Source organism: Podarcis bocagei (assembly GCF_964188305.1).
Source record: "Podarcis bocagei genome assembly, chromosome: 7".
In the NCBI taxonomy this organism is placed as follows: Eukaryota; Metazoa; Chordata; class Lepidosauria; order Squamata; family Lacertidae; genus Podarcis; species Podarcis bocagei.
In genome coordinates, this window is record NC_138132.1 from 3,385,890 (window position 1) to 3,397,859 (window position 11,970).

Below are 11,970 nucleotides of genomic sequence, written 5' to 3' on the forward strand. Positions count from 1 at the left end.
GTGAAAGAGGAGGGCGCAAAATATGGTCTGAAGCTCAGCGTTAAATAAACTGAGATCACGGCCACTGGGCCCATCACCTCCTGGCAAATAGAAGGGGAAGAAATGGAGGCAGTGAGAGATTTTACTTTTTTGGGCTCACTGCAGATGGTGACAGCAGCCACGAAATTAAAAGACGCCTGCTTCTTGGGAGAAAAGCGATGACAAAGCTAGACAGCATCTTAAAATGCAGAGACACCACCTTGCCAACAAAGGTCTGTATAGTTAAAGCTATGGTTTCCCCAGTAGTGATGTACGGAAGCGAGAGCTGGACCATCAAGAAGGCTGATCGCCGAAGAACGGATGCTTTTGAATTCTGGTGCTGGAGGAGACTCTTGAGAGTCCCATGGGCTGCAAGAAGATTAAACCTCTCCATTCTGAAGGAAATCAGCCCTGAGTGTTCACTAGAAGGACAGATCCTGAAGCTGAGGCTCCAAGACTTTGGCCACCTCATGAGAAGAGAAGACTCCCTGGAAAAGACCCTGATGTTGGGAAAGATGGAGGGCAGAAGGAGAAGGGGGCAACAGAAGACGAGATCGTGGGACAGTGTTCTTGAAGCTACCAGCATGAATTTGACCAAACTGCGGGAGGCAGTGGAAGACAGGAGTACCTGGCGTGCTCTGGTCCAGGGGGTCACGAAGAAGTGGACACGACTAAACAACAACATCCTATCTCCTCTCAGTCTCCTCTTCTTCAGGGTAAACATACCCAGCTCCTTCAACCGCTCCTCATCAGGCTTGGTCTCCAGTCCCTTGATCATCTTGGTCGCCCTCCTCTGTGCAACCTTCCAGCTTGCCAACATCGCTTTGTCTTTTCTCAACACCATGCAGTTTTTATACACTTCTCTCATGGCTCCCCCTTGTTTATTTGTTCCCTCTGCACTAAAAAGCCCTCAATATTGTGGTCTTTCCTCATATATCCTCCGCCGAAAGAATGATCGCCTCTTGTTTTTTAAATCAGCAGAGAAGGCGACTCTTGCAGAATACCAAGGCAGGGGAAAGCCTCCGATAATGTGTCTCTGTGGCAGGAGATGGGCTTGCAGAGCCATCTGAAGCATGAAAATAGGGAGACTCCAGACTGCTGCTACTTGTGGGATCAATATTTCTCATGCATGCAAGATGTATTTATTTTCCCAACAGCCACATGATGTCCTTGTCGTCAAAATGCCAGCCCATATTTTCCTGGCCATCTAATCCGGATTTACGCTAATTATGATTATTATTATTATATATTATTATATATTATTATTATTATTATTTAAACCCCACCCATCTGTCTGGGTTTCCCGAGGCACTCTGCGCAGCTCCCAATAGAATATTAAAAACATGATAAAAGGCCAGTCACATAGCCATCTTCTTCTTTTAGCTCTTTGACTTTTTGGTTCTCTTGCCATCTTCCAGTGTGGTGTAGTGGTTAAGAGTGGTAGACTCGTAATCTGGTGAACCGGGTTCGATTCCCCGCTCCTCCACATGCAGCTGCTGGGTGACCTTGGGCCAGTCACACTTCTCTGAGGTCTCTCAGCCTCACTCACCTCACAGAGTGTTTGTTGTGAGGAAGGGAAAGGAGAATGTTAACTGCTTTGAGACTCCTTTGGGTAGGGATAAAGCGGGATATCAAATCCAAACTCTTCTTCTTCCTCTCTTCCGGCTCTTAGCCAGCAGCACACGGTTAATCCTTAAAGAGGATGGAAGCCACAAGGTAGAAAGTCGGAGGCCTAACTCAGAATTCTTTTCTCTACAAATGTAACCACAAGACAAAGCCTGCCTTCATAGCACTGCTGTGAGCTGAATGTAAGTAAACTTTACTCTCACTTTTAAAGAAGACTGTCGTGTTATTATTATTTTAAGAGGGAAATAAAAGGGGAAACTTACCAGGAACAATCCAGACTGGATTGCTCAACTTAAATGATTCTAACGAATCCACCAACTTGCTTCCAGCAATGTGCAAGAGAATGTACTCTGCTGGTTGCTCACTGGCGTGAGTGAGGAGGGATAATATTTAATCAATATATCCTCTCCTACCTTCCTCGCAGGTGGCACTGTGGGTTAAACCACAGAGCCTAGGACTTGCCGATCAGAAGGTCGGCGGTTCGAATCCCCACGACGGGGTGAGCTCCCGTTGCTCAGTCCCAGCTCCTGCAAACCTAGCAGTTCAAAAGCACACCAGTGCAAGTAGATAATTAGGTACCGCTCTGGCGGGAAGGTAAATGGCGTTTCCGTGCGCTGCTCTGGTTCGCCAGAAGTGGCTTAGTCCTGCTGGCCACACGACCCGGAAGCTGTACACTGGCTCCCTCGGCCAGTAAAGTGAGATGAGCGCGGCAACCCCAGAGTCGTTCACGACTGGACCTAATGGTCAGGGGGCCCTTTACCTTTACCTTCCTCAACATTCCCACAAGAATTTGCTTTTTTTGCTGCTGCATCTCACCGCTGACTCATGTTAAGCTTGTTCACTACTAAGACCCTCCTAGATCCTTCTCACATGTGTCCCCCATCCAGTGGCGTAGCGTGGGGGGTGCAGGGGGGGCCAGCCGCACCGGGCGCAACATCTGGGGGTTAGGGTTAGGGGGCGCAAATCCACGGGTTAGGGGGCGCAAATCCACAGGTTAGGGGGCGCAAATTACTTGCCTTGCCCCGGGTGCTGACAACCCACGCTACGCCACTGCCCCCATCTTATACTGGTGCAGCTGGTTCTTCCTGCCCAAGTGCAAAACCTCACATTTGCCCCAATTGAAATTCATCCTGCTAGTTTGGGCCCAGTTCTCCAATCTGTGAAGGTCACCTTGAATCCCGAATCTGTCTTCTGTGACATTAGCTACCCCATGGGTAGGCAAACTAAGGCCTGGGGGCCGGATCCGGCCCCATCGCCTTCTAAATCCAGCCCGCGGACGGTCCAGGAATCAGCGTGTTTTTACATGAGTAGAATGTGTGCTTTTATTTAAAATGCACCTCTGGGTTATTTCTGGGGCTTGCCTGGTGTTTTGACATCAGTATAAAATGTGTGATTTTATTGAAAATGCATTCTGGGTTATTTGTGGAGCATAGGAATTCGTTCATTATTATTTTTTCAAAATATAGTCCGGCCCACCAGAAGGTCTGAAGGATAGTGGACCGGCCCACTGCTGAAAAAGTTTGCTGACCCGAGCTGCTACCCCTCCCAGTTTGGTGTCATCTGCAAAATTGATGAGCATCCCCTCAATTCCTTCATCCAAGTCGTTTACACAGACGATGAACGACAGCGGGCCCAGGACAGAACCCTGCAGCTCCCCACTTGTCACTTTTCTCATTGTTCCTCTGCCCTGGAGTGCTGAGACACAGGAAAAGCTTTGGCTGAGAGAGGCAGCAAGGATTAGAGGCATATGAGTCACCCCAGAGAGGTTTGGCTTGGGCTGACTCAACCCGGCAGCAGAGCAGGGCATCACTCCCTAGGGCCACCATGTCTGCTTCCCGCACGTCTGATAACATGCGCGTTAAAGAACTCACTTGGCTGGGCTACTGATTTATTTTTAATTTTCTAGAGCGCTTGCTCCCATACATACAATCAAAACAAGACAGGCCCTACCAATCTGAAATAAATCACGGCACACAAGGGGAAAGGGATGAGGAGGGGAGAGGAAAATAAAAATCAAAGCTCAGCCACAAATTTCCAAACAGTTGTTCCTGCTGTAACCAGCTGGCATGGTTCAGGGGCAGAGCAAAGCCATTGTAGCTAGCGGCCATTGATAGCCTTCTCTTCCTCCCTCAATTTGTCTAATCCTTTCTTAAAGCCATCCAAATTAGTGGGCATCACTGCTTCCTGTGGGAGAGAGTGTGGGAATGTTCAGGGATGCAGGAGACGATATATTGTCTGATTATAGCCTTTCCAACTTGTGTTAATAAGTTCACAATTTAGCAGAGTAACATTCCCCGCATCACAGCGGATGCGTTTGCTCAGGCTCACCAAAGCCTCTATAATAACCGTTCTTGTATTTCCCCCTTATTCCCTCATAAAAGATAAGTCACGACACAGTCTTCTATAAAAGTATAAAAAGAGTTTACTCACATTCTGTTCACAATCGGATCCCAGAAGGCAGACTTAGCTTAGAAAAGTAACACACACCTGGAAACTTTTTCCTAAGGAGACAGTCCCTTCGTCCTCTCTTGACTGGAAGCCAAGAGGGCATCTTTGGCTAAGCAGATGTTGTTTCTTCGATGCATGTAGTCACAGAGAGAGAGATGGCTGCCCTGCCCTGTGCTTTTGTCCTTACCTGCACAGGTGAGGCCACGCCCACCTCTAGTCACACGCAGAGGAAGTCTGTCCCAGCCCAGAAGGAAATAGGAATGAAATATACTCAGTGATTTCATGCTCTTTATTCAGCTCATAGTGGTGAGGAGGAATGAATGAATGTCCCCTCAAAGTATCTGCTTTATATACATTCTTTACACAATGGGCTGCACATGATTGGCTAATTCCGGAATTCTACTGTAAGCCAATCAGGTTGTGGATTCACTTCTATCTGGAGCAGGATTGGGTGGTTCCTGCCAACCAATCATACTGCTGCATTGTTCTAGGACCAATCAAACTACTACATTCTGGACCCTATTGTTCTAGGACCAATCAGACTGCCGCAGTTTGGATCCTATTCAACTCAGTACATAACAAGGAAGTTTACCTGCTGGCTGGACAAACATTCCTCCCCATGTGTAAACATGTTCCCTCTAGGAAGGTTGTACTTGACTGCTTTTGGGTTCCACAGTCTAGTTCTGAGCTGCATCAGGAAGTTATTTCTGTTACCTGTCCTGAATGTAGGAATTGAGGGGTATGACCTGTTCAAAAGGAACAGACCAGACAGGAAAGGAGGAGGAACATTATATGGGTCTTCCAGCATTCGGCTTCGCGAGGTGCCTGAGGGAGCTGGGATTCCATCAAAGCTAATGAAATCATAGAATCGTAGAGTTGGAAGGGACCCTAAGGGGACATCTAGTCCAACCCCCTGTGATGCCGGAATCTCAACTCAAGCACAGTTGAAAGCACTATGGTACCACTTTAAACATTCATAGCTCCCCCCAAAAAAATAATCCTGGAAACTGTGGTTCCAGTTACAGATAGGTATCCGTGTTGGTCTGCCATAGTCAAAATAAAAAAATTCCTTCCAGTAGCACCTTAAAGACCAACTAAGTTAGTTCTTGGTATGAGTGGAACTGGGAACTGTGGTTTGTGAAAGATGCTGAGAGTTTTTAGGAGACCCCTGTTCCTTTCCCAGAACTACAGCTCCCAGTGCAGGCAGAGATGGACTTCGGGCTCTCAAATTTCAGTGGCACCCTGTGCAACGCTAAAATTTTGCAGTCCCCCTTCTCTCATGCTCCATTCTACACCTTTGTTCTGGCGCCTCCTGCAGTGTGGCGCCGGCCCAGAGTGGCCGAACCAGTCGTGCTACCCTAAAAGCACCTCTGGATTGATTGTTGAGCCACTCTGGGAATTGTAGTGCTGGGAGGGGAATTGGGGTCTCCCCAGTGGCGTAGCGTGGGTTATCAGCACCCGGGGCAAGGCAAGTAATTTGCACCCCCTAACCCGTGGATTTGCGCCCCCTAACCCGTGGATTTGCACACCCTAACCCCCAGATGTTGCGCCCGGTGCGGCCGGCCCCCCCTGCACCCCCCACGCTACGCCACTGGGTCTCCCCTAACAAGTCTCACCACACTTAAAAACTACAGTTCCCAAGGTATTTGAGGTTGAATCCTGACAAGACAGAAGTAGTGATTTTGGGGACAGGGGGTGGGCGGGTGTGGAGGACACCCTGGTCCTGAATGGGGCAACTGTGCCCCTGAAGGACCAGGTGCAAAGCCTGGAAGTCATTCTGGACTCACAGCTGTCCATGGAGGCGCAGGTCCATTCTGTGTCCAGGGCAGCTCCATCTGGTTTGCAGAACGAGACCCTCCCTGCCCGCGGACTGTCTCGCCAGAGTGGTTCATGCCCTAGTTATCTCTCGCTTGGACTACTGCTTGGACCCGGAAACTGCAATTAATCCAAAATGCGGCAGCTAGACTCGTGACTGGGAGCAGCCACCGGGACCACATAACACCGGTCCTGAGAGATCTGCATTGGCTCCCAGTACGTTTCCGAGCACAATTCAAAGTGTTTGTGCTGACCTTTAAAGCCCTAAACAGCCTCAAAGGCCCAGGATACCCGAAGGAGCGTCTCCACCCCCATTGTTCTGCCCGGACACTGAGGTCCAGCTCCGAGGGTCTCCTGGTGGTTCCCTCACTGAGAGAAACCAAGTTACAGGGAACCAGGCAGGGCCTTCTGGGTAGTGGCGCCCGCCCTGTGGAACAGCCTCCCTTCAGACATGAAGGAAGTAAGCAGCTATCTTATCTTTAAAAGACAGCTGAAGGCAGCCTTGTTTAGGGAAGTTTTTAATATTTAATGCTGTATTGTTTTTAACACTTGATTGGGAGTCGCCCAGAGTGGTTGGGGAAACTCAGCCAGATGAGCAGGGTATAAATAAATAAATTATTATTATTATTATTATTATTATTATTATTATTATTATTATTATTATTTGAGGGGAAGAAGCTTTGACTGTTTTAAGTGGTATGATAGTACTTTAAATGTATGGTTTGAATGTGGCCCCAGCTTTTGCAATGGAAGTGTACAAAGGCGCTATGACGCTACAAATCAGCCTTTCTTGGTTTTAAGAGAAAATAGTTGTTTCTGTGGTTAGGAAAGTACAGCGAAAATGCACCTAAAATGTGTGGGATAAACAATTGATGAATGGGACGATACAGAAAGACTGCGCCAGCAAATCAGGACAAATGCGCGTTGTCATCTAACCTCTCTGCAAGGAAATCAGAATGAATGCTCAATAAAGGCCAGACACCCTCTAACCTCCATGGAAGCTTTGCAGAATTTAATCAGGATGAATGCTCCATAAGCAAGTTGTCTGAAGGAGCTCAAATAGACGGATAGCCAAAAGCAGGGTGCCAAGGCAGGCATTTGGGACTAGAACTCCTATCAGGACATCCCATCTTGACTGCTGAGCTTCAGCACCGCCCGTTATTGTATTTTAATATTCTGTTGGAAGCCACCCAGAGTGGCTGGGGAAACCCAGCCAGATGGGTGGGGTATAAATAATAAATTATGATGATGATGTTATGTGACATGGCGACATCTGAGCCGTATGAGGAATGGTCAAGGGAGCTGGGTAGGCGTAGCCTGTGGAAGGGAAGACCAAGAGATGACATGAGAGCCATCTTCAGATACTTGAAGGTCCATCATGGGGAATAAAGAGCAAGCCAGATTGAATTGTTCGTTGTTTTAAGGAACTCACATGAGTTTGCAACCAGTTTTCTGCTGCGCAAGAAGGGGGATGCACTCTGCTAAGTGAAGAAACTTGCTAGCACAAGTTACGTGCTCTCAATATATCCTCTCCTGCCACCCTCAACATTCCCAATCTCTCTGCCCTCCTCCCAGCAGTCATTCCTCCTCTGGTCACTGCTGTGGATGTGCAAACTGACTGTCTGTCTCCAGGCACTGCGGTCATCTGCAGGGGATTCCCACACACAGAACACCCTTCATGTTACATTTGCAGACATTTTTGTAGCACAAAGTTCTGCCAACGGTGTCTGAAGCCAGCTCCCCGCAGAGCACCTCCTTGGGGATCCTGACATCTTCCATTCTGCAGACATGAGCAAGCCAGCGTAGACGTCACTGAGACAGGAGTGCGCACATGCTGGGAACATCGTCTGGGGAGAGCACTTCGTGGTTTGAGACTCTGTCCTGCCATGTGATGCCCCAACTCCTCCTGATGCAGCGTATGTGGAAGGCATGGAGGCGTTGTGTCAGGAATGAGTCAGCTCCCAGCGAAGGTTTGCAGCCAACGGCAGAAAGCAGCCAGGAACAGAGAGGCTTAGATGTGAGCCAGGCAGGGGAGAGCCAGCAGCTGCAGACTTCGACTCTTCCTGACCTTGATGGGCCGGCTGATAAGGCCATAGCTGAGAGTGGGTTGGAATACAGCCAAAGCTCTCAGGGAGCGCAAACAGGAGCAAAAGGACACAGAGAGAGTCTCTTGGAAAAGGAAGAGGTGGGGGTGATTCAATAAGTCCGCGGAGTCGGCGAATGGGAGGGCTGTTAAGAAGCAAAACAAGAGACCTTAAGGTGCGAAAGTTCAATATATTCTGTAGACACCGGAAGAAGTCTTCAGAAGGGTCATCTTGAGTAATTATGCTGGAGGCTTTATTTGAGCTGCCCAGAACTGTTGGTTTTTGCAATAAAACCTCCTGAAAGAGGAGAGCGCAAAATATGGTCTGAAGCTCAATATCAAAAAAACGAAGATCATGGCCACTGGTCCCATCACCTCCTGGCAAATAGAAGGGGAAGAAATGGAGGCAGTGAGAGATTTTACTTTCTTGGGCTCCATGATCACTGCAGATGGTGACAGCAGTCACGAAATTAAAAGACTCCTGCTCCTTGGGAGAAAAGCAATGACAAACCTAGACAGCATCTTCAAAAGCAGAGACATCACCTTGCCGACAAAGGTCCGTATAGTAAAAGCTGTGGTTTTCCCAGTAGTGATGTATGGAAGTGAGAGCTGGACCATAAAGAAGGCTGATCGCCAGAGAATGGTTGCTTTTGAATTCTGGTGCTGGAGGAGACTCTTGAGAGTCCAATGAACTGCAAGAAGATCAAACCTCTCCATTCTGAAGGAAATCAGCCCTGAGTGCTCAATGGAAGGACAGATCCTGAAGCTGAGGCTCCAAGACTTTGGCCACCTCATGAGAAGAGAAGACTCCCTGGAAAAGACCCTGATGTTGGGAAAGATGGAGGGCACAAGGAGAAGGGGACGACAGAGGACGAGATGGTGGGACAGTGTTCTCGAGGCTACCAGCATGAGTCTGACCAAACTGCGGGAGGCAGTGGAAGACAGGAGTGCCTGGCGTGCTCTGGTCCATGGGGTCATGAAGAGGCGGACACGACTAAACGACCAAACAATAACAACTGTGTTATCAAGCTGGGAACCTGGACTCCTGACAGTTGTAAGTTGCCCGTGACCGACTTCCATAAGGCAGCTGCTCAGCACACAAGCCTGGTTGACCTTCATCTTGGTATTGGTCATGGGCCTCACATTTTCCCATATTCAGATTGCAAGACAGGAGATCTCAGCTAAACACTATGAAGAACTTTCTGAAGGCAAGAGCTCGAGGCAGAAGACCAGATTCCCTCAGAAGGGAGTGGGCTCTCCTTACTTGGAAGTTTTTCAACGGATGGCCACCTGGCAGGAATTATTCAGCTGCGATTCCTGCACTGCAGGGGTTGGACTAGATGACCCCAGGGTCCATTCCAACTCTACAGTTCTTTGATTCTATGAGCATTATTTAGCCCATTTCAATTGGACAAGAGTTTTCTACACTTGTACATATTTGAATCTATACATGAGGAGACACTTGTGTCTTTCCCGTTCGTACCAGAAAGTTTTCCCTTTGAGATTTGTCCTCCCCTTAATTTTTTGTCCTATTATGCCATTTAAGTACTATCAGAGCAGGTTATTGGTTAGGGCGGGGGTCGGCAACCTGCGGCTCCAGAGCAGCATGCGGCTCTTTAAAGCCTTTGCTGCGGCTCCGGGGCGGTGGCGAGGGGAGGAGGCGAGGGGCGGAGGCGAGGGGCGGAGGCGAGGGGCGGAGGTGAGCAGCCTGCCGCCCGGCGGGCGGGTGGGGCGCCCTAAAGCAGAGCGCCCCCCTCACCAGGCAGACATTCGCAGCGTGGGGAGCCTTGCCGGACTTCCCGGCAAGGCTCCCCACGCTGCGGATAGCAGCCTGCCGCCCCACAGGGGGGGGGGCGCCCTGATGCAGAGCGCCCCTCGCGCAGGGCAGACATCGGCCAGCCCCACAAGCTCGGGGGACAGCAGGGAGGCGCAGCGCCGCCATCCCGCTGTTCCTCGACCTGGTTCGGTTTCCCCGACCTGCTTTTGGGGGGGGAAATAAAGGGAAATTTTTTTCCCTTTATTTCCCCCCAAAAAAACTAGGTGCGTCCTATGGGACGGAGCGTCCTATGGGGCGAAAAATACGGTATTTTTATAATGACGAATGCCTCATTATTAATTATTATTTACATCAGGCACTGATTATGATTTATGGTACACTGGGGCCCTGATTAATTTTCTATGGCATTTTGGGGCATTGATTATTGGGCATAGCAAGTCGCGGTCACGTGGAATTTGTGCTTTGTGACCGTTTGAAGTGGGGGTTTTTTCTTGGGAGGCTGGGCGGCGCGAAGAGAGGGATTATTTTTATAATGACGAGGATGACATTGGGCCCTCATTATTAATTATTATTTACATCAGGCACTGATTATGATTTATGGTTCACTGGGGCCCTGGTTAATTTTCTTTGGCATTTTGTGGCATTGATTATGCAGTCGCGGTCGCGTGGAATTCCATGTGGAGTTAGTTGCCTGAAGCCCCTTTTTAGTTGCTTGAAGCCCCTTTTTAAACTTAAGCAGGTGAAAGTTTGGTGAATTGCTGCCAAGGAGTATGGTGGAGTCTCCTTCTTTGGAGGTCTTTAAGCAGAGGCTTGACAACCATATGTCAGGAGTGCTCTGATGGTGTTTCCTGCTTGGCAGGGGGTTGGACTCGATGGCCCTTGTGGTCTCTTCCACATATGTATGTGAGCAGGTCTTCTCCAACATGAACTATATTAAAAACAAACACCGATCACGCCTCACAGATGACAGCTTGCAAGCCTGTGTGAAAATGAAGGTGACGTCTTACAGCCCTGATGTGCAGACACTGAGCACTGAGGTTCAGGAGCAAAAGTCCCATTAACCTGGTTACCTGGTTGTAAATTAAATATTTTAATTAGCTATTAATTTGTCCTTTTTTCTTGAGATTGACAGCTGACTGCACGATCCTGTATATATAGCATTAAGGCCAGAAACAATATATGCAGTGTTATATTTGTTTTAAATGTTGCAATGTTTTTGCGGCTCCCAGTTGTTGTTGTTTTTTCGGAAACGGGTCCAAGTGGCTCTTTTTGTCTTAAAGGTTGCAGACCCCTGGGTTAGGGGCTGCTGTGGTGGGGGGCGGGTCGATGTTTAATTTTGGAGGTGTCTTATTTTTGCTGCTACCTGGATGATATTCCTGTATCTTTACTGCTAGACTTCAGTTATGAATTTTCTGTGGGCTGTATAATTTTATTGCATGTTTATTAATACGATGCCTTTTCATTAGCCTGTTGTTTACGACCCTTTAAATTTTATTAGTGAATTACGTAAACTTCCTCACATTGCGTGGGTTGCCTTGAGTGTGGTTTGCCTACAAAGAAACATTGTCTTTACGTTCGGAGAGAGGAGTCGTAGAACCGTAAAGTCGGAAGGTACCCCTGGAGGTCATCTATTCCAACCCCCTGCGATGCAGGAATCTCAAGTGAAGCATCCATGACAGACAGACATCAAACCTTGGCTTAGAAACCACCTTCTTTTTTAAAATCATTTTCATTGATTTTCCAATAAAACAGCCAATTAACATATCCATCACAATCCAATTAAAAACAATTAACTAAAATAAAAAAAACAGCCAAATTACCATCCAAATGATTAATTATGATTTTTTTTTCGGGGCTCCCCGTAGTCTGGGCCTTTGAAGTGTATCTCCAATATCTGAATCGATTTTAGAATGAATTGGTTTTAAAGGACTACAACGGAGGATTTGCAGAAGAGCTGAGGAAACTCCAGAAAAATGTATTTGTGAAAAATTGTGTTATGTGTTTTTATATTTTTGTATTGTAAAATGAACAAAAAATAATTCAAAAAAAAATAGAATGAATTGATTTTAGAATGTATGTCAATTAATTGATTGTGATTTTATGTAAACTGTGTTACTTTTACTGTTGTTAGCCACTCTGAGCCCAGCTTCAGCTGCAGAGGGTGGGATATAAATAAAAAAGTATTATTATAATTATTATAATT